At 33.5% G+C, this 23199-nt stretch overlaps 1 pseudogene; it reads right to left on the bottom strand.

Annotated features, from left to right (window-relative positions):
• Positions 1-10897: 10897 nt before the first annotated feature.
• On the bottom strand, positions 10898-11728 carry LOC100464954 (annotated as a pseudogene).
• Between the last annotated feature and the right edge of the window lie 11471 nt (positions 11729-23199).

Genomic DNA, 23199 nt, shown 5'->3' with positions numbered 1-23199 from the left:
AATATTTTTCTACTTTACACAATAATGATATAAATCCTTTTATATATGTCTTCTTATGTCCATGTGTTATTATAGCTTTTAAGGGAAGCAAATATTTAACGTTACTAGAATGACAAACTATTTTGTAAGATGAATATATCAATTTACACTTAGGCTGGCAGGGGAAGAGAGTACACTAGTTTTCATTCTTACCATCATTCCTAATTATCTGATTTCTTCCTGTCACTTGCTTGTAAAATTTTGTTATATTGTGACTTTATTTTGCATTTCCATTTTCAAATACTTACTGATAGTTTGCTTATCTTTAAAAAAATCTGTGTGTTTTATTGGTTCACTTTCTATTAGGTCATAACTTTTTTGACTCATGTCTTCTGTATTTCCGTATATTATAGACATTTATCATTTCTTGGTTGTTTGTGGGGTTTTTTGGGTTTTTTTAAGATTTTATTAATTTATTTGAGAGAGAGAAAGTGCATGAGTGGAAGGGAGGGAGGAAGGGGAAAGCAGACTCCCTGCTGAGCAAGGAGCCCAATGAGGAACTTGAATCCAGGACCCTGAGATCATGAACTGAGCCAAAGGCAGACACTTAACCAACTGAGCCGCTCAGGCGCCCCATTTGTTGGTTACTCGTATCACAAATACCTTTTCATTGTTTGAACATAGATTTCGATTAACAGAATTTCATTATCAATATCATCAAAATCATCAGTATTTTCAATTATTGTTTACACTTTTGGATTTTATTTTAAAAAATCATTTCACACACCAATATCATAAAGAAATTTTCCTATCTTCTAAACTTTTACTTTTTTAATGTTTAGTAATATATTATTTGTGGAATGTATTTGTTTTGAATGATGAGAGGTAGAACTCTATTTTATTTTTCCACATAGCTGGCTATGGTTCCATCACTTATTTAAAAGTTCATGTTTCCTGATTGATCTGCAACTCCATCTGTCACATAACAAGTGTTCATATGTAGGTGGTTTTCTTCTGGCTTGATGTTTTATTTAATTGTTCTATTTGCATAATATGCCATTTCTTTTTTTTATACTATAGATTTCTAATACATCAGGATATATGATAAAGCTTATCCTCTAATTTTGTCTTCATAAACATTGCTACAGAGTGATTATGTTTTTGTCTCACTCCATCACGAACAAACAATGACTGTGTATGACATTGCTATTCTGGAAAATTTGGGGGATTAGTAGGGAACTCCACAGCGTTGCCTTTTTTCCCTTTTTTTCTAACATCCTTAATTTTCATACATTTTTCATAGCTTCCTAAGTAGTACAATGCTGGGTAGAAATGATAATAGTGGGGGCACTTGTTTATTCTTGACCATAATGGTAATACTTCCAATGTTTTATTATCAAGTACTCTGCTGTGGAGGTTTTATTGACATCTTTTATCAAGGTAAAAATAAAGTTTCTATTTTCAAGATTTTTTATGAACCAATTAAGATAACCAGAGTTGTTATTTTTGTTTCTTAAGAAACATTTGCGTATGTTTTCTTATAGAATTATTACAGTTCAATATTTTAGATTCATACCTATTTTCCATTTTGAGTCAAATTTTATGCTATATTTTCCTATATATTGATGCCCAATTGTTCCAGTACCATTTCCATTTATTGAGATTAACTTTTCCTCATTTAATTACCTTGGCACACTGTATAAAATCAATTGTGTGCAGAGGAGTAATTTTGGATTCCCTACTCTCATCCATTGATATGCGTGTCCACTCTTTGGCCAACACCAGACTGTCTTGATTATATAACCTTTATAATATGTCTTTAAATCAAGTAGTTTGAGTCCTTTATGTTGCAATTTAATTACATTTTTATCAGTATATAATGCACAATACCCAATTTTATGGAGTGTGTGTGTGTGTGTAAGGAGACATTATAAATCAATTGAGATCATCAATGTGATCTAATGACTGTAAGAATTTATGCGAATACTCCATCAGTGACACAAGAAAATAGTTGCTGGAAATTCCTCTATTATTTTATCAATATATGCATAGCATCCGAACTCTGGCCAACTCACTTTTACATCGTGATAGAAATCAGAGCTTTGGTGGAATGTTGGCATACCAGCACAAACAAGGACGAAAGAAGATAACTCTCAATTTTATTGTGTCAGAAAACAAAATTGTTTTCAAATATGCTTGAACTGTGTTGAAAAAAAAAAACAGGAGTCCAACTTAGAACACCCACTGGAGAAGTAGTCACTGAGAATTAAGCAAATAAATTTAGATACATGTTATATGCATACACACATCCCTCCCCACTATATGCATCTTTTTTGATGAAATATAGATATCACTACTGTTGTCTGACAGTTAAAGTGCCACAGAATGTAAAATTGAGAGGAGGGGCGACAGGCATATCATACTGCAATCCATATATACCATTTTATGAATTATTACTGGAATAAATCTAATTAATAAGAAAAGTATTAAAATAACATAGAGCTGTAGTGAAAATATTGATTTCCCAAGTCTATGTAAATAAACTGTATATGAATGACTCTTTGCTCGGTAAAAATTTTTCTCTAGGCCTGACATCCTTTCTACCAATTGCTAGAAGTTAATAGAATGAGAAAGCATAAATAAAGTGGACTGGGAAACTCATAAAATGTGAGGGAATATTGGGAGGATATTCATGTTAACAATCTAGAATTTAAACGACTGTTATTGTAAAGATCTTCTTCACAATTCTGTATCCATATTTTGTTCACAGAAATATTTTTCTTAACAGTGTCTTTTCATATGCCTCCTTTATACTCACCGTTTTCCTAAAAGTGCTTATTTCCTCTTCTGCTCATTGTACTTTTGTCCTTTGTAAATCAATCCAGTGACCATCAGCGATGCTTCCTGTGGGAGTGTTCTGGAGTATATAAAGTACACCAAGAGAGAAGAATCACGGGTGTTAATTACAGTGCAAAATCTCAAATTACTGATGGTCATAGCCTACTGCAACATCTGGAGCTTATCTTTTAAAAATCGTCTAAAAGGTTACTACTTTTAGATTTTAGCATTAGTATAGAGAAAAGCTAAATCACAGATGGCATAATTCTTTTTATATATCACCCGAGAGCTTTAATATGTCATATTACAATGAATGCTTTAGACATATGAGCTCCTTAAATATAAAATTTATCATATAGTTTCTTCAGCATATTCTCTGAGGCCATAACATGGAGGTCAAGCATTATTAACCTTGAAAAATAAAGACAATATAAAATGCTAAAGAAAATAAAATGCCACTTACTTTCAAGAAATGTAATAGCCTTATCTTCCATTTTTTAAATAAATAGCAATACCTCCTCTCCAATTATGTTTAATTTTAATGAATTTAAATATAATATCAGTTTACTTAATTATACAGATTAGTAGATATATTCGCTTTTAAAAGGCACCACCTCTCTGAGTCTTTTTATATCATATGTTTATTAATTAAATGTACAGTGTTTTATATATATATAATGTGTGTGTGTATATATGAAAATAAAAAGAGACTAGAAATCTGTGATCTTGGTTGATTAATAAAACATTGGATGAAGAAATATAATAAAATAAAATGGATAATATAAGGGAAATATAAAATATGAACAGAAATCAGTGAAACAAATACATATTCCTATATATAAAATCAACAAAGCCACAACTTACTTCTTCAAAAAGATTAATAAATTCCCTAGATCTATTACTTTAGAAATAAAGCAATAATAAAACATTTCTTATAATCAAGAAGATAAAAGACAGTCACCACACAATCTATGGACATTAAAAAGCAAGATAATATTATGAACTTGTTTTTGGCAGCAAATTTGTCAATGAAGTTAAAATGGAAAATTTCTCCAAAATATAATGTTTCAAAACTGACAGAAAGAAAATTGAAAATCTGCATATTCTACCATTTAAGGCAACTAAACACATTCTTAAAAATTTATCCATAAACAAAATCCCTGATGAAATTAATTTACCAGTAAATTATTCCAAACATTTAAGGAGAAAGTACTACCAATATTATCTAAAAACCTCCCAGTAATAAAAAATATATAATAAAAAATAAAATATTGAGGAATACTTTCCAGCTATTTTATGTATCCAGCATACCTAAAATCAAAATCTGACAAAGCCATTACAAGAAAAATTAAAGATCTGTATCTCTCATGGGCCATGATGGAAAGATCCTAAAAAAAATAAAGTATTATATAAAGTAGCAATTTAAGAAAAACTTTGACATGTAAAATAAAATAATTCAACATGACCATTAGGGTTTATTCTTCAAATTTGTGGATAATTTAACATTTAAAAACAAAGGAAAAAAGCCATGCAATCATCTCAATATAGTTTGAAATCATATTTGCTGAAATAAATTGCTGTTGAATTTCAGCAAATATGATTTCTGTTTAGGATTTTTTTTTTCTATCTTTGTCCAATAGAGGTATAGAAGGAAGAAATGAGGGAGAAAAAGCCGTCTTTGAAGGAATCAAAATTGTATAAAATTGATAAATCTCTAACCAGTTTAACAAGAAAAAGAGAAATGACACAAATTACCAATATTAGGAATGAAAAAGCAGCCATCACTCCTGATTCTGTAGATATTAAAGGGTATTAAGGGAATACTACAACCAATTCTATGCCCATAAATTTAATCGTAGGTGAAATGAGCAAATTTTTTGAAAGACACAAATTTTATATATATATATATACCCTATATATATAATTCATATTTATATATTATATAATTTATATATCTTTATGTATTATATATCATATAATTTAAGCATATATTGCATATATATGTATATATGACTGGGCTTGTATCTATTTTCTTTTTTTTTTTTTTTAGAGAAAGAGAAAGAAGGGGGGCATTGGGCAGAGAGAAAGGGAGAGAGGTAATCTTAAGCAAGTTTCTTGCCCAGCGCAGAAGCTGATGCGGAGCTCAATCTCACAACACTGAGCTCATGACCTGAGCTGAAATTAAGGGTCAGATGCTTACCTGACTGAGCCATCCAGGCACCCCTGGGCCTATATGTATTAAGGAAATAAAATTCACAGTTACAATCCTTCCACTCCAAAAAATTCTAGGTCCAGATTTTTCACTGGTGAATTCCACAAAGCACTAAAATATAGATAATACACCACTTCTTTACAAGATTCACCAGAAAAATAGAAAGAAGGGAATACTTCTTAATTCATTTTGTGGGGCCAGACTTACCCTGATACTAAATTCAGACAAAGAACGCATAAGAAAAGAAAAACATAGACCCATATTCATCACAAGTATAGACCAACAATTCTGAAAAAGAAAATTAGTCCATCAAATCTAGCAGTATAAAAAAACCTCACATGTAAGTAGGACTCATAATAGAAAGCAAGCCTGGTTCAATGTTCAAAAATTAAAATTAAAAAATCATTCTTCAATAAAAGGAAACACGGGCCTTTGAATAAATGGCTTATTCTAGGACTAGGGTATGGAATATACAAGATGAGTTTGGACTTCTTGCACAATGCCAGAAAATAAAGAAGTGTCCCCACCCCTCACAAAAGCAAAACAAAATAAAACACAATGACCAGATTATGCCAAAGAGACACAAGGGCCAATTGATAGAGATACCAATCTGGAACAATTTTAGCAACAATATCAATAATGTGTTATTGTATTACACTACATTACATTACTATATTACTATAAAATAAATATATTGATATTGATATAAAAATGATTAAATAAATAAAAGTCTGAAAAATACACAAATCTTTTGTGCAGAAAAATTCCAAATAATTTATGTAAATATCCCTCCCACAAGCAGGTGTAGCATATCTTCCCATTTATAGAAGGGGGTGAGGGAGAGAATAATTTTACAATGGAGAAATCTAACAAAACTAATTCAACCTGAAAAATCATGATAACATGTACATTAATGTGATATGATGAGAATAGAAATTAGTCTTTTTGTCTTCTCTCCATTTACTTATGAGGAAACATAAGACAAATCCCAGTTGAAGGACATACTAGAAAATGTCTGATCAGTACTCTTCAACATTATCAAGATCATCAAAAAGAAAAAGTCATAGCCAAATGGAGCTTTAGGAGATACGATAACTAAATGTAATATGGAGATAAGATCCTGTAACCAAAAAAGGATATCAGATAAAAATTAAGGAAATTTGTAAACAGATGGACTTTATTAAATAATAATTGTATTTATATTGATTCATTAGCTGTGGCAAATTTAGCAAACTAATGTAAGATGTTAATAAAGGAAAATGAGTGTAGCCATCTAGAAACTCTACATTATCTTCATAATATTTCTGTATATCTCAAACTATGATCATATCATTTGGTCTAGAAGAAAATTTGACAATATTCAACACATATTCATGTTAAAAATTCTCAGCAAACTTGAAATAGAAGAAACATTCTTATCCTGATAAAGGGTATCTAAAAAATACTCACACTCAACATCATACTGTATGATTAAAGACTGAATGTTTTAACTCTAAGATCAGCAGCAAAGTACAAATGTTCATTTTCATCACTTCTATTCCACATTGTATTAAAAGTTTTAACAGTGCTTTAAGGCAAGAAATAAAAAATAAATGCAAGCAAATTGGAAGGAAAGAAATAAAATTGTCCCTATTCACAGATGGTTAAGATTTATCTTAAAAATTCTAAATAATCTACAAAGTTCTTGAAATTAATATATGAGTTTAGGAAAGTCATAAAATACAACTTACAAACACATTTTAAAATCTTATTTCTATATCTCACACTGAAAATGTAGAAACCACAATTTAAATAGATACTAATTATAATAGGTTAAAAAATTGAAGTGCTAAATTACAAATCTTACAAAACATGTGCAGGAAATGTGGGCCAAAAAGAAGGAATCAAAGACCCAAATAAATAGGTATATATACTATGTACATTGATTGGGAGATTCAGAATACTGAATAAGTCAGTTGTCCCCAAATTAATCTATAAATACAGTGGAATCACAATAAAAATTAGCTAGGTATTTTTTTTTAAGTATCTACATGCTAATGCCAAATTTTATATGGAATTCATTAGAACCAAAATTACTAAAACATTTTTGAAAAATAAAAATATAGTCAAATGACTCACACTAACCAATATTAAACAACCGATAGTGCTACATGCTATAGTAATCGAGAAAGTGTGGTAGTGGCAAAAGTATGGTCAAAAAGTAGATGGGAAAAAAATAGTGTCCAAAAATTAATCCACACAAATGTGGTCAGTTGGTCTTTAGCAAAAGTGCAAAAGCGTAACAATAGAGAAGGTATAATATTTTTAACAAGTACTGCTGATTCCATTTATATAAAATTCTAGAAATTACAAACTAATCTAGAGTGCCCGAAAAGAAATCAATCATTGTCTTATAATTAGGAGATAAGAAAGAAAGATCACATCTTTGGGCAAAGATATGTGTTTGATATTTTGGGGCATGGTTTCTTGGGACATATGTACAGTTTATTGCATGTCAATTATACTTCGATCTATAAAAATTTTAAAATAATAATGGCAAAAAAGCATACTTCATGTTGTTATTTTGATTTATGGCATCCAATAATCACCAATTTTTTAAAGAGATATTTAAGCATACAAAAGACATTTTTTTAAAAGACGGTTATTGAACAAATATCTGTCAGGCAGTGTATTAGTGCTTATTCAACTTAATCCTTACTACTACCCTTTGAGGCAGTAACTTTATTTTAGAAATAGAGTCAGAAGTGCAGAGAAATTTGTAAATTGCAGGCAGCACTGCAAATTACAAAACAATGTTAGAGGAAAGTTTTTGAAAATGCTGAACTAAACTTCTCTAATAAAATGTGTATCTCTCTAAGAATGTACTTGATATGTCTGGATATGACACCATCAGATGTGCAATTTGAAAATATCACTTTAGGGGCACCTGGATGGCTCAGTCGGTTAATCATGTGACTCTTGATTTCAGCTCAGGTCATGATCTCAGGGTCCTGAGATGGAGCCCCGTGTTGGGCTCTCCACTCAGCAGGGAATCTTCCTGAGATTCTCTCCCTCTCCCTGCACCTACCCCCACTTTTACTCTCTCTCTCAAATAAATAAATAAATCTTTAAAAAAAAAAAAAGAAGAAAATATCATTCTAACTTTAATTTGGAAAGCAGGTTGAAGGGATGTTTGGGAACAGATAGTTGTAAAAGGACCAGATAGCAGGCTAATTTCAGTATTTTATCCAGCAAACGATTACAGTCTGGACTAGAACAGTGGAAATGAAGATAAATGGACATTGCCAAAGTCTATTTGTAAGAAATCTCACTCATACATATCCTAGTGACTGAGAACTTGAGAAAGTATTTTCATTGTTTAGAGAAAATAAAATTATTAATAAGAAAATTAATTACATTTTTTCAATTTTGGCAGGTGTCTTTGAATATATTAAAGTTATAGTCTCTAAATACTACTTAATCTCAACTCTATCATTAGAATTAATTTAAGTTATATTAAGATCCTACATTATTCATACTACGTGGCTAAGAAAATGTATTTTTGATTTTTATTTATTTATTTATTTAACATTGAGAGGTTTTGTTTTGTTTTTTTAGATTTTATTTATTTATTTGACAGAGAGAGACAGAGAGAGAGGGAACACAAGCAGGGGGAGTGTGAGAGGGAGAAGCAGGCTTCCTGCCTGCCGAACAGGGAGCCTGAGCCCGATGCGGGGCTCGATCCCAGGACCCTGGGATCATGACCTGAGCCAAGGGCAGATGCTTAACGACTGAGCCACCCAGGCGCCCCTTTTTTTGATATTTAAAACAGCTGCTGTGGAAGACCTCTTGTGAAACCACCTGATTTGTTTCTACAGGAAGAATCCTTTAATGATAGCCTCTGGCTTCCTTGATCTGTACTCCATCCAACCCATATAATGGGTGAGTTAAGTTTCTAATCCCCTGTATGCAATCTGTATACTTGAAATGCAAATAATATTTTCTGCTCCTCCTGGTGGAGCCCCAATTCGAGATCTACTTTCAGATTTTATCAGACTATGTAAGACTACTTCAGGTGCATCCATAGGTTTTTACTGTGTTTCCCCACACCTCTATATATTTACATATATAGTTCCTTTTATTAAACCCACAATTTTTAAACACAGAGATCTTTACCTTTGGATCTCAGTCTCTGGAACTGCTGGGCTTCTGCCTGGCACCAGTAAATGCTCATTTAGTGTCTATTGAATGATTATTGAAATGTTTATAGCATTAAGTGAATTTATTTTTACCCAGGGGTCAACTATTATGCTATATATTTTGAAAATAATAAAAAAGGATGTTATGACAGTATCCACATGGACTGGGGAAGTATAGAGATATGTTTTACATAAAATTTTATATTATCCTGCCCTCTATATAGTAAAAGAATCCGTAACCAATAATATTGGGGAATTAATGGTGTGCAGCCATAGTTTTATTATTTTTAACAGGTCTAAAGTTTGAGTAACCCATAATAGTTTTCGATAACTTAAAAAGCAAGAAACTTATCTCATTCACTTAAAAGAGAAATGTGAAATGAATTTCATGAAGAAAAATTACCCAAGGGATAGTCCGAATTTTGCAGTATAAAAGATCCATTCTCCTTTTATTAGCTTTGTAGACATAACTGCAAAATTAACAAACCATGAAATTCAACACCACACCAAACAGTAACAGATGCCTGACTTTGCAGTTGCTAGAGCAAAAACCCACGAATATATTTCAAGAATTGGAAGAGAGATCGTTTTGCTTCCTTTGAACATTCAGACATTTTCATGCTTTATGCATACCCACTTAGAAAAAGATTCCTATTAAATGTGCACTCTAGATCATTGGTGTAATAGAGGAAACATTTCAAAGCTCACTGAAGCATTGCCATCATGTGTCATACTTGCAAATATAAGTTGTAGACAACAGTGATAATCACAGATATTTTACAGAATAAAAATTAAATACCACATCTATATGTGTGTTATTACAGATCTGCTCACATCTCTTTCTGATGAGATATTAAAATTACAAACTAAATTTTATCACTAGTTCAAGTAAGGTGGTAATTATTAATGGATTTTTTCCTTCATACATTCATAGGATTACCAATATTAATTTTTTTGAGAATTCGGTTATTGTATGTACTTAAAATTCTTTTAAAATACTTAAACTTTGTGTAAAATTACTTTGAAATTATTTAGATGAAATTTAGTCCATTTATTAATCAATTACTGCCTTAAAAATAAAATCATATTCCTCTTAAAAATATTAAAATAAATAAAATAAAATAAAATCATACTCTGATCCAGATATTTCAATTCTTAGGATCTTATCCTAAGGACATAATCAGAGATGTACAAGATTTATATACAAATATGGTGAGTCACATGTTGACGATTTTCCTAATAGTGAAAAATTGTAAAGAAGCCAAATGGTTAAATACAGTTATCCATATAACACACCATGTGTCCATGTGTGTTTTAGAAGAGACTATTAAATCACATAGAGAAAATGTTTACATTGTTTTTTGTTATTTTTTTTTACTTTATTAAAATACTGAGTTTATGTCACAGGTATATTTATGTGTCCCCACCATTTCCATTTGTCTAACTACCACTACTACTATGTCCTATCTTAACATTTAATACATGTTCAAAACCAAAGAGTGGAGGAATTCCATCTTTAAAAACTAAACAGGCATTTTGGACAACACATTCTTGGCAATGGAACCTGGACAATACTTATCAGACATGGTAGGGGAAGTTCTCTCTCTGCATTGTAAAAAGGACAGCCAGATATCAACTGTTACAGAAATGAAATAAGAGAAAATTTTAACAAACTGTTTAAACTATTTTCTTAAAGAGACTTCCTCCACTGCCAGATATCTTTAAGATATCTTTAAGAATTGGAAGCAATTCTTCACATAATTGATGAACTTAGCTTCCACTTTGGGAAGAAAACCACCTTTTTCTATATTGTCTTTAATGTCTTCTACAGAATTCTGTCCTTTTGGTGTTTGGGGAGTCTTTTCCTGTTTTTTGAAGGATTCTTGAGCTTTTGATCTTGGTGTTGATAGTTTTGAATCTTTTCCATTCTTGTTTGATTTTCGTGCATTTTTGGCTGGAGTATCTCGTACAAAGTTCTTTATTGAAGACTTTTCTTCAGATTCCTCATCATCAAAATCATCATCATCATAGTCATTGTCGTCGTCGTCATCTTCACATCATCTTCATCAGCAGCAAGATTTACTTTTTTGTGTGGAAACCTGCTACCACTTCCATGTAAGCTAAGGAGTTTCACATCCTCTTCCTCTTCATCTTCTGACTCTGCATCTTCCTCCAGAGCTACTAAGTGCTGTCCACTGATAGGCAGGGGCCCTGAACCATATTTCAACCTTAGGCCATGGGTGGGGTTATTTCAAGCCTCCAAGGAAAACCATTCAGACATTTTCAAAGTTGCCAGTGTGACTTTAATTGGACTGTCTTCCTAATTCATTGCCTCTGATTCAACAACGTGCAATTCATCCTTTGCACCAGCCCGCAAACTGACTGGTCTTAAAGATAACTGGTGCTTATTTTCATCATTATCCACCTTAAAGTGATCATCTTTGCCAGCCTTTAGTTCACAACCAAAAAGATAGTTCTGGGGCCTCAGGGGGCTCATGTCCACATCCATCGAATCTTCCATGCGGTAGTGGCACACAGGTGAGATAGAAGGTGGGCAGAGATAAAATGACTACTGTTCTAGAGAGCGGCAGTGCAGGATAGAATCACACCACAAAAATGTTTACACTGTAATGAGTAATTAAATTACAACAACAATATTTAAAGGTTATGAAATATCACCTCCCACTCAAGTGCACAATGAGAATACACAAACACACACTGACACACATACACAAATGAAATCTGTCGCTGATGTATGTAAAGCAAAATGTTAATAGTGTTTATTTCTGAGAAGAGGATATAGGTAGGTATATCTCACTCTTTGCACATTTCTATCTTTTAAAATTTTCTTTTTTTTAAGATATTTATTTATTTGAGAAAGAGTACAAGACAGTGAGCACGAGTGGGGGGGAAGGGGCATATGGAGAGAGATAAACTGACTCCCTCCTGAGCAGAGAGATGATACCCATACGGGGGTTTCAATCCCAGGGCCCCAGAATCATGACCTGAGCCAAACGCAGATGCTTAACTGACTGAGCCACCCAAGAGCCCTATCTTTTAGAATTTTCTATCATAAGCATTAGCAAAAATACAAATAATTGCTGTTGTTTTAAAAACTGAATAACAGAACATAGTTTGACCTGTCAACAGCTTGTACAATAATCAAAGTATTTCTATTATGCCAATTTAGTATTATATGAATTGTGTAAATGACAGTATGAGACCAGCAGATCTGTAAAGTTTTGACTTAGAAATTAAGAGATTGCACAATTTTTTAGATAATGATTAGGTACAAAGTTTCAGAATATTAAAATATACTCAGTCAAATTCAATACTACCCATGGAAATATCAATTTTCAGTAACATGCCAGAGGTAAGAATTCAGTGGTTATTTAAAAAAAGAAAAGAAAAAAGAAAAAACAGGTATATCCCATAGGTTATGTACTATGGTGAAGAGTAGACATTTTTTAGTTTAAAGGTATTTTCAAGTATTCAGAGTATTATCAAATAGTTTCAAGTACAGAACAACTCATAACAAGTATACCTACCCATATATGGAAGGAAGGGTCTATTTTGTGAAGACTTCTCAGAGAAAAACATTTAAGCTGAGACAAAAAATGAATAGATAGAGAATAAAATAGCATTTTGAACAGACAATAGCTTTGGCTAAGATGCAAAACTGGAATAATATGCATTTAAAAAAGTGTAAAATCCCAGCATTGGAATGAAGATGACACTGACAGAGTAATGCAAGGTGTTCCTGGAAAGGTATCTAAGCCCTATTCAAGCAGTGTCTTCTACCATCTGAAACAGGTTGTCTTTTATTCTGGGGACAATGAGAAGCCACTGCCTAGTTTTTAATAGAGAAATTCCATTATTATTATATTTTTTTGACGTTTATTTGCTCTGCATTGTAGAGACTGGATTGAAGGAGGAAAGATGTTACTAGCAAATGGATGTTAGAAGATTGCCAATAAATTGAGAATGATGGTAACCTAGACCATGGTTGTGGCAATAAAGATGGACTGTATTAAGCAGATTTGTGAGATTTGGGGTTGATGGAGTAGAAGGAATCATGCGTGGCTCACAAGTTTCAAGCTTGAGCAACTGGGTAAATAATGATGACATTTATTTAAACTGAACACTGGAAGTGGGGAAGATTTAGAAGAAGGTAGTAAGTCTAGTTTAACATGTTTAATTTGAGGTATCTTTGTGAGATGTAGGTGGAGATTTTGAGTAGATGGTTTGATATTTATGGATAGAACTCAGAAAAAAGTCTAGATATCAAATTTGTGAGTTTTACTGGAGATAGATGGGAAAATTTCATTTTGTGGCTGTGGGCATCTATATCTTATCACTTGCCATTCAAATAATGACTTTTAATTTGTTATCCTTGAGGGAAATATAGGATTAATAACTGATACATATTAAGTAAAATATACAAATAATTGTGTGGCAAGGGAAAGAATGATAATAATGTCACAATTCTGGTGTAAATATGTATGTGATTGTGTGTGTGTGTTTGTGTGTGTGTGTATTACTATAGAATAGGATGTTCCACTTAATCTTGCAAACGAGATAGGCAAATTGTGATAGGATTTCACTAATAAATCCATTCCAAATGTTAATGGAAGTATGTGATGCCTGGGGTCTGCCATTTCTGTCTCAAGAATTTTATAAGAATGTATCAAAAAACGTACCCAATTTGAAAGAAGTTCCCAGACTTACCTTGAGAGCTTGTCGAGTAAATGTAGATAAATCCCTCTTTGTCCACTTATTTATTAAAGTTAGCTCTGATAGTTTGGTTGCCATGAGTACTTGGAAATTCTCTCCTGTGGTAGAGGGCCAAAAGCAGTGCTAATAACATCTAATTAGCATTTACCTGAAAAGGAAACAAATGGTCTGTTTAAATTACTACAAACAGAAAGCCCATCTCTTGGATTCCTGAAACATCCTTTACATTATGTATAAAACAAATAAGGCAGATTCTATGTCTTTATTAAGATCTTTACTATTTCCAAGAAATCCTTATGAGTTCTACCTGTATTCCCTGAGGTGCTAAACACATTAGAATATTTTTCTATGAATTATAAGTTGGATAAATATTAATTTCTTAGAGTACACATTCTACCCCTCAAAAAATACATATAATGGATCCACTATTTCCTAGCTTTAAATATAATTGTGGAGAAGTCTGAGGTCAATCAATTTTATTACCTGTTGTCATTGGTATGCTTCATGGTCTTTCTTGCCCTGATAGTTTTATTTTGTCCCAATGTTTCAAAGCTTTATAACTTCACCCAAATAAACCTACATATTGCTGATTTTCTGTGTAGTTTTTTCTTGGATCATTTATTTTTTTTTTTTCTCAACAGATTTCTTTCTCTCGTTATCACATATAAATTTAGGAAAAGAAAAGAAAAGGAAATATCTTTTCTCTGTTTCGGTTTTGAGCCTGTCAATTGGTCATCTTTTCCTTCTTTACTTGAGTTAAATGAGTTCTTGTGGTATTGCTTTTGTCACAACCATCCCTATACCTTAATCTTCTCATCTACATGATTTTTGTCTCCATAGTCTCCTTGTTTATTTCAGACCTTTTCTTCATGTCATTGATTCACTATTAGATTTTCTTCTATTCTTCCTGGTTTTCTTTTTATTTTTTTAAATTTATTTCTAAGTTCTATAATAGTTTTCCTTCAGTTTAGCTATTCCTCAACTTGGATCTTACTCATCAATGTCACATTTCCTAGCCCTTAAATAATCTTATATTTGTTATCTTCTTAACCTTTAATGTTCCTAAGAGAGTATATTTATTGTTATTTGTTTCTGTACGTAAAAAAAAAGTTGTTGATCTGTCTTGTTTAGTTTATGTTACTTTTTACTTTTTAATATTTTGTACTGTTTCTGTGTGTTTGCTACTTTTTTCTGGTAATTTTTTATTTAATTCAATATTTTTTCTCACCAAATATATCTTTGGTGTATTCTCTTTGTGTTTACTACCATAACAAGTTGTTTTTGTACAATTACTTCAAAGTACCAGTTTGAAGACTGTGGGCTGATGGGCTTTATTATGGGGTTTTTTTGTTGTTTGTTTTTTGTTTTTTTGTTTTGTTTTGTTTTTTTGAGATTTTGAGAGACAGCGAGCAAGCAAGCATGAGCGGGAGGGCGGGGGGAGTTGCAGTAGTTTTACAAGAAGGGGGTGGGTAGGCAGAAGAGAGAGAGAAGCAGACTCCCACTGGGCAGGGAGCCCAATGTGGGGCTTGATCCCAGGACCCTAGAATCATGACCTCAGCCAAAGGCAGATGCTTAACTGACTGAGCCACCCAGGCCCCCCTCTGTGTTTCCTTCCTACATAGCTAAGGGATATCAGGTCAGAGGATAGGGGGCATATATGCTTATTTTACTCTTCTCTCAACTGCCAGAGTCCCTTGGGAAAACCATTGTGTTTTGGAGTACTGGAGTATGCATAAATAGTGAATGCAACAATAAGCTTTTACGTCAGCCAGGGACAACCAGTCCAGTCCTCTAATTCACCTATCTTCTTTCAGCTACTTTTCCCATTCTCTTTGCAACTAGAATTACAGGAAATAGACAAAACTTAGGTCACTTTTGTTTTAGACTACTGTTATTATTTTTTTTGTTTTACTTTATGGTAATTTCTATTATTGCAAAAGCAGCAGCTTGCCCAGAGTCATTCAACTGGTGAGGACCATGGCTTATTTGAGTAAATAAAAGTCCAGTGTGGATAGGAAGCAAAGAAAAAGACAGCATGGGTGAAATGCAAATGTTGAAGTTGGAGAAATACACAGTAACCAGTCTACACAGTCAATGTATTAAATATTTACAAGGGTTTCAGCAGCTAAATGTTATGATGTCATTATTAGATCAGTATTTTTGAAAGCTATATCTTGTTACAGTATGGATAATAGATTAAAAATGTTGTTGGTGAATAAGGCAGTCAAGCTCAGGATGATAATCACTTTTATTTGATTGGTATAATGAAAATTGACAGAAGCACATGGAGTTATGATTGATTTAGTTGGCAAGATGATGGAACTTAGAGAAGCCTAATTAGGAGATAGAAATTTGAGAAATACTGACATTAGTAAGTAATTAAGATTATAGGTATGGTCTCCTTCAGAAATATAATATTGATTGAGGAAATCTGGGAATTTAGAATTAGCCTTGCTAATTCCCACTATGCAAAGAGATGACAAAGAAAAATAGTGGAGGGCGTGGGGAAGGGAAAACTACAAAACTTTGGTTAGGAATATAGACAATGTCAACTATTTAATTTGGAATACATTGTTTCCCTTAGGCAAGATCTTTGCTATGCAGTAGTTTTACAAGAAAGCATTAGCCTGAAATGGTTAAGAGCATATGAGTTCTAGCATCAGGTAACTTGGCCATTCTCAGACCTTGGCCCTACTAACTGTTATGAAGACAAGTATTATATTTGTGAAATAATTTTAAAATTATAGAAAAACTACATATTCAAAGATTATGCTAATCCATTTATTTTTATTATTTTTTTAAGATTTTATTTTTAAGTAACCTCTACACCCAACACGGGGCTTGAAACTGTAACCCTGAGATCAAAAGTCACATGTTCTACCAGGTGAGCCAGCCAGGCGCCCCTGTATCAATCCATTTAAAGGAAAGTAGTCAGAGGTCTACAAGTCTACAGAAATTAGAAAAGTCTGTATGAAGTTTATCTGTTCAAATAGCGTTAAATGGAGTGCCATGTTTGGAGTATTAAAAGGAATGCAGTGGTACCTATTATCAATTACTGAATAACAAAACAGCCCCATGCTAAAAAGAATTCATTCAAATTCTCCATGATTCAGTGAGTTGCCAGTTTGGATTGAGTTCACCTGGATGGTTCTTTCCTGATATCATCTAGAGTCACTTGTGTGGCTGCAGACATACGAAGGCTTGATTGCAATGGGATTGTCCAAAATATTCCCAGTCACATGTCCGATGCTTGGGACTTGCTGTCAGATGGTTAATATAAGGAAGTTTATCTGGGTTGGTTTGTCTCTGCTCCACTCAGTTCCTTACCCTCTAGTACACTAGATCCGCATCTGCCCAGCTAGTGTTTGGGGCAGCATTCCAAGAAAGAGAAAATAGAATCTGTAAGACTTTTAAAGACCTAGGTTTAGTATTCCCACAACTTTGCTTCCTCTGAATTTCACTGGTCAAAGAAAGACGTAATGCAAGAGAATGTAGAAATGGGTTCTATTTCTTGAAGGGAAAAAGCAACAAAGCCTCATTGAAGAAATAAATACACCTATATAGAGATGGGAAGAAAGCGTATCCACAGGGATATTGCAGATGACAGGAAAGAGGAGCATACATGACAATGATATGAACTACTGCATGTTGAAATGTTAAGGCAGGCTGGTCTGCTTAGACTAGAAATTTGTGTGTGGAGTCTTGAGTTAAAGTATTAACTAATGGAGTTTCTAGAAAAACACTATCTGATAGAATTATATTCTAAGCTACAAAAATGAGCCAAATATAAAATTTTCAATTATTAAAAAAAGTAAAAAAAGTAGGTGAAAAATATTTTTCTTCACCCCACATTAATATTCATATATTATTATTTAAGTGGGTAATCAAAGCCTTTAAAGTCTTAGAGACATTTGCTTTTTTCAGTTTGTAATAAGAATTTTAAATAGGGTATGATCTTGGCTCATTTCAATTCAGACAACACACCTTTCACATGCACAAAACCCAAATGTAGCTACTGGTCAACCTATCAAATAGGTCAGCTTTATAATGCTGGATTTAGAATTTTTCATTTGACTATTTTAGAAAAACATAGTTTCAGGGGTACCTGGAGGCTCAGTCGGTTAAGCAGCCAACTCTTTATTTCAGTTCAGGTCATGATCTCAGGGTTGTGAGATTAAGCCCCATGTTGGGCTCTGCACTGGGTGTGGAGCCTGCTTAAGATTCTCTCTCTCCCTCTTCCTCTAACCCTCCCCCATCTATAAGAAAGTAAGTAAATAAATAAATAAATAATAAATAGAAATAAATAGAAATAAATAGAAAAATATAGTTTCTAGTTTGTAGGAATAAAAAGATACTAGCCTGGAATGATTGTAACTCTGGCTTCTAACTCTGACTAAGCCACTAATGTGTATTTGTATTATAAAGCTAATAAATGCTATTTTTATTGCCTTATCAAACAGTAAGGGGATTGGCCAATATTTGCTTTAATGTGCTTTGGATCTCTAATATTGTATAATCTTATTATTCTTAGGCCGACTGGGAAAATAATTTAACTTCATCATGCAAAAAGGAATATAGAATTAAAGTATAGAGTAACACTGAGAAATTGAAGAATAATGCAGCTAAAATAAGACCACTAATTAGGAAATGTCAGTGTGAGGAAAAAGGACAGAAGTAGAGAAGTGAAAGACTGATGATTAATCCTCAGAGAGAGGGGGATGGAGCCAACACCTTTTAAAAGGCGTAGTAACTGATAAAAAAACAAATAGAAAACAGTTACCAGCAAGAGTGAATTTCAAATTCGGAGAAACCAAGTGTCTTTCCATAGTGATCATATCTGAAACCTGGAGAGAACCTGGAGAGACTTTTCTCTTTAGAAGAAGGTAAGGGGAAAATCTAGGACAATGGCTACATTTGGTTACAAAAGAAAAAAAAAAATCATTGATGAAAAAAAATAAAAGGAAGCAGCCTTTTAGTATAAGGTGAAGGAAAAGTTAAGAAAATATTTAAGGAAAATGGTAATATTTAACATATTCAAAAGCTACAAGAAATCAAGAAAGCTGAGGATTAAAGAAAAATAATTCAGTTTTGGAATTAAGAAGTAATTGGTGTATATATATATACCACATCTTCTTTATCCATTCATCCGTCGATGGACATCTGGGCTCTTTTCATAGTCTGGCTATTGTGGACATTGCTGCTATAAACATTGGGGTGGAGGTGCCCCTTCGGATCACTACATTTGTATCTTTGGGGTAAATCCCTAGTAGTGCAATTGCTGGGTCATAGAATAGCTCTATTTTCAACTTTTTGAGGAACCTCCATACTGTTTTCCAGAGTTGCTGCACCAACTTGCATTCCCACCAGCAGTGTATGAGGGTTCCGCTTCCTTTGCAACCTCACCAACATCTGTCATTTCCTGACTTGTTAATTTTAGCCATTCTGACTCATGTGAGGTGGTATCTCATTGTGGTTTTGATTTGTATTTCCCTGATGCCAAGTGACGTTGAGCTTTTTTTCTTGTGTCTGTTGGCCATTTGTATGTCTTCTTTGGAGAAATATCTGTTCATGTCTTCTGCCCATTTCTTGATTGGATTATTTGGTTTTCCAGGTGTTGAGTTTGATAAGTTCTTTATAGATTTTGGATCTCTAGATTTGGATCTCTAGATTGGATCTTTAGATCTCTAGAGATTTTGGATATTAGCCCTTTATGTGATAAGACATTTTATATATATATATATATATACTCAGCCATCCAAAGAATGAAATCTTGCCATTTGCAATGATGTGGATGGAACTAGAGGGTTTTATGCTAAGTGAAATAAGGCAATCAGAGAAAGACAATTATCATATGATCTCACTCATATGTGGAATTTAAGAGACAAAACAGAGGATTGTGGGGGCAGGAAGGACAGAATAAGACAAGACAAAGTCAGAAAGGGAGACAAACCATAAGAGACTCTTAATCATAGGAAACAAACTGAGGGTTGCTGGGGCGGGGGGATGAGGTAACTGGGTGATGGGCATTAAGGAGGGCATGTGATGTAATAAACACTGGGTGTTTTATAAGACTGATGAATCACTGAACTCTACCTATGAAACCAATAATATACTATGTGTAAATTAGTTGAATTTAAGGTAAAAAAAAAAAAATATGACCTGAAACTGTAGCAGTGAAAAGACAGCAGAAAATGTCACACTGATTTGGGAAAGTATATTACTTCTAGAACTCATATGATATTGCTCCTTATACCGTTTGTTCCATCATAATTAACTCAGGTTGTTCACAGGATTTCCATCAGGCATATGGACACTTCTAATAATAAATCAACCTGTTTATATAGGTGTGGGGGAGGAAAATAATTTTTCTTTTACTCTTCTGGGTTCTTGGCTAAGTTCCACCCCTACAGTAAAAGACCATTAATAGGAGAAAGACAAACAGAAGTTTAATAACAGGTATACCTCCTGTATACATTCGACAGACCCAGAAAAACTGAGTTAGTCCCCGAAATGGCCCAAACTATCACTTTAAAAACTATCTCCAGCTAAAGGCAAAAGATGTTGGGGGCGGGGGAGCGGCAGGTGAGCCAATTATGGCAAGCTATCAGAAAAAGCACAATAAAAGAGGTAAGGTTGTTACCTAGATTCAGGCCATTGCCTTCTCCACTGATGAGAGTTTCTATAGATTCTCATTTTGGTACAGAGTGGAAGACACACTTACACATGGAGAGTTCCCTTCTAAATGTAAATGTCTCTTACAAAAGGATAGCTTATACACAGTTTTCAGAATTTTTCCTGTCTGCTATTTAAGTGGGCAGCCTATAATAATCCATATGCCCAAGAGACATATTTTGGGGTGGTAACTTTTGCTTCCATTCTAAGATAAACTTTTCTATAAACACAGTTGCTAAACTGCTAAATTAGAACTTAGATATTTAAATAATCTCTAATAACTGGTATAGGGATTGGTATTTTGCTAAGTAATAAATATTATTAATTGAATCAGGCATATTTCTGGAAAGCTACTCCACAAATTTCCTTTCTGTAGAACCCAAAATTTTATAGTAGTTTACTAATGATTAAAACTATTATCAGCACGATCTTGTCAAATAAAAACCTCAAAAAATTTAAGCTACATATGGTAGTATATATTAATATAACTGACTAAAAAAATCTGAGGGTCCCAATTTAGCAGTTTGGAAAATTCAAGTAAAAAACAAAAAATAAGATGAAGTTAGTGTGTCAGATAAAATTAAAAGATATATATTAGATATAAATGCAAATTAAAGAAAATTAAAATTGTTCTGTGCATTGAAACATGTTAAAGAATAAAAATTCAACCTAGTAAATTTAAAGATCTGACCGGCTTTAGTCAATGATTTATGAATTGGGCAGCAACAGAAAGGTACTCTGAGGAGGTGTATAACGTGCAGGCTTTTATAAGCGCAAATGGGGTAGGACAAAGAAGTTATTAGCTAAAGAAAAGAGAGGTCACCTACCATTGGAGGGAAGGGCAGAGGTCTTATCCTGTGATTACCTCACAAGTGCTGATCACAAATTCTAGACTAATTGGTTTAAAATTCCACTCCTAGGAGAGGCTGACACTGAGATTAGGTTAGGTATTAAGTCTTGGTGGACCGACTACATTTTGGACCTGTTTCTTTTTAACAAGGATAAATTGTTAACATAAGAGAATTCATTAAGAAAAATTGGGTTTAAAGTATTTTCATGTAGGTAAATTAAAATGTTAATGAGTTCCCTGATTTAGCTATGTTTAAATCTTATTGTAGTAAGTTAATAGGCATTAGAACTTTGAAATTAGAGCATTTCTTAGAATTTTGAAAGCATATATATGGTTTATAGTCCCAAGACAACTATATAGTTTGGCCTCAGGGAACCTGGTCAACTATATGAATAGTATTGCAATACTATTTGGGATCTAATCCCCAGTCCCCACCTACTTGGTTTTCTACCCCCCTAATATTCCTGCTAGCCCTCCAGCTAATTTCTCTTCACAGTGGGTCCTAACTAACATCTTCTCCTTGCTTATCACTGACATTTTACTGCCGCTGCTCCATTTTCTGCTGATGACAGAATGTGTACCAATATAGGTATATAACTTTGCTTCCTCTGCTCAGAAGCACAGAACACCCATGCCTCTTGCCACTCCTTACTGTCCTATCTGCAATGCCTTAGAACTGGGGGGAAGTCATTAGCTCTAATGATTGCAGGACTTTTAATCAAATCTGAATTGAGTTTTTCTTGTGATAACAGATAACTCCCTACTGAGGGGAGTGAGTCTTATTTTCAGTAAGTAAGCTTTTCTTTTCAGTTTAAAATTCTGTTTATCAGGATACATAGAAGATTTTCCCTAGGATATTTAAGGTGCACCTGTTAGTACTGTCCCACAGATTCCTCTTTGTTCTTAAATGATGTCCCAGGTTGAGTCACATGAATTTGGGCTGCCTAATACTCAAAGTAGTTTCTTTGCTACCCTCTGAGAGACTATGCAATTATGTTCTTCTCCTTTGTGTGTTTTACTCCCCATGATACTGGAAAATGCACTTGTCAACATTTGTCACTAAGGTCCCAGATGTTGGTGCAAACAAGTCTCCTGGTGGTGAAGGGGAGGAGAATTTGCCATCCCAATATATGACTCTTTGGCATAAGGATTATCTTGAGCTGGTTATTTTTTTTTAAAACGTTTTATTTATTTATTTGAAAGAGAGACAGAGATAGTGAAAGCAGGAGTGGGAAGGAGAGAGAGGGGCGGGCTCTCCCCTGAGCTGGGAGCCTGACTCGGAGCTCAATCCCAGGACCTTGGGATAATGAATTTAGCCAAAGGCAGCCCCTTAGCTGACTGAGCCACCCAGGTGCCCCTCGAACTGTTTATTTTTAAGAAACAGCAGACAGAGGAGAAGCTCTGAAAACCTAGTAGAAATTACTCTTTTGTAAGGCACATTTACATTTAGAAGGAAATCTCCATTTGTGAGGCTGTCTCTCTCTGTACTAGGAAAAGGAAGATGATTAAATCTAGAATCTCTCATCAATGGAGAAGGCACCAACATAAATCTGCATAACAACCATAATCTTATTTACTTGCTTTTCCCAGTAACTTCTCATAACTGCCCTGGCCACCATCCCCAATATCTTTCTTTTGATTTTAGCAGAAGATGGTATTTAGAGTGGTATTTAGGCTTACACCATTTCAGGGAGTTAATCAGTTTTCCTGGGTGTCTCCCATGTATACAGGAAGTA

This window comes from Ailuropoda melanoleuca, chromosome 10, assembly GCF_002007445.2.
Source record: "Ailuropoda melanoleuca isolate Jingjing chromosome 10, ASM200744v2, whole genome shotgun sequence".
Lineage (NCBI taxonomy): Eukaryota > Metazoa > Chordata > Mammalia > Carnivora > Ursidae > Ailuropoda > Ailuropoda melanoleuca.
The sequence above is the reverse complement of the archived record's forward strand: the minus strand, read 5'-3'. Positions and strand labels throughout refer to the sequence as shown.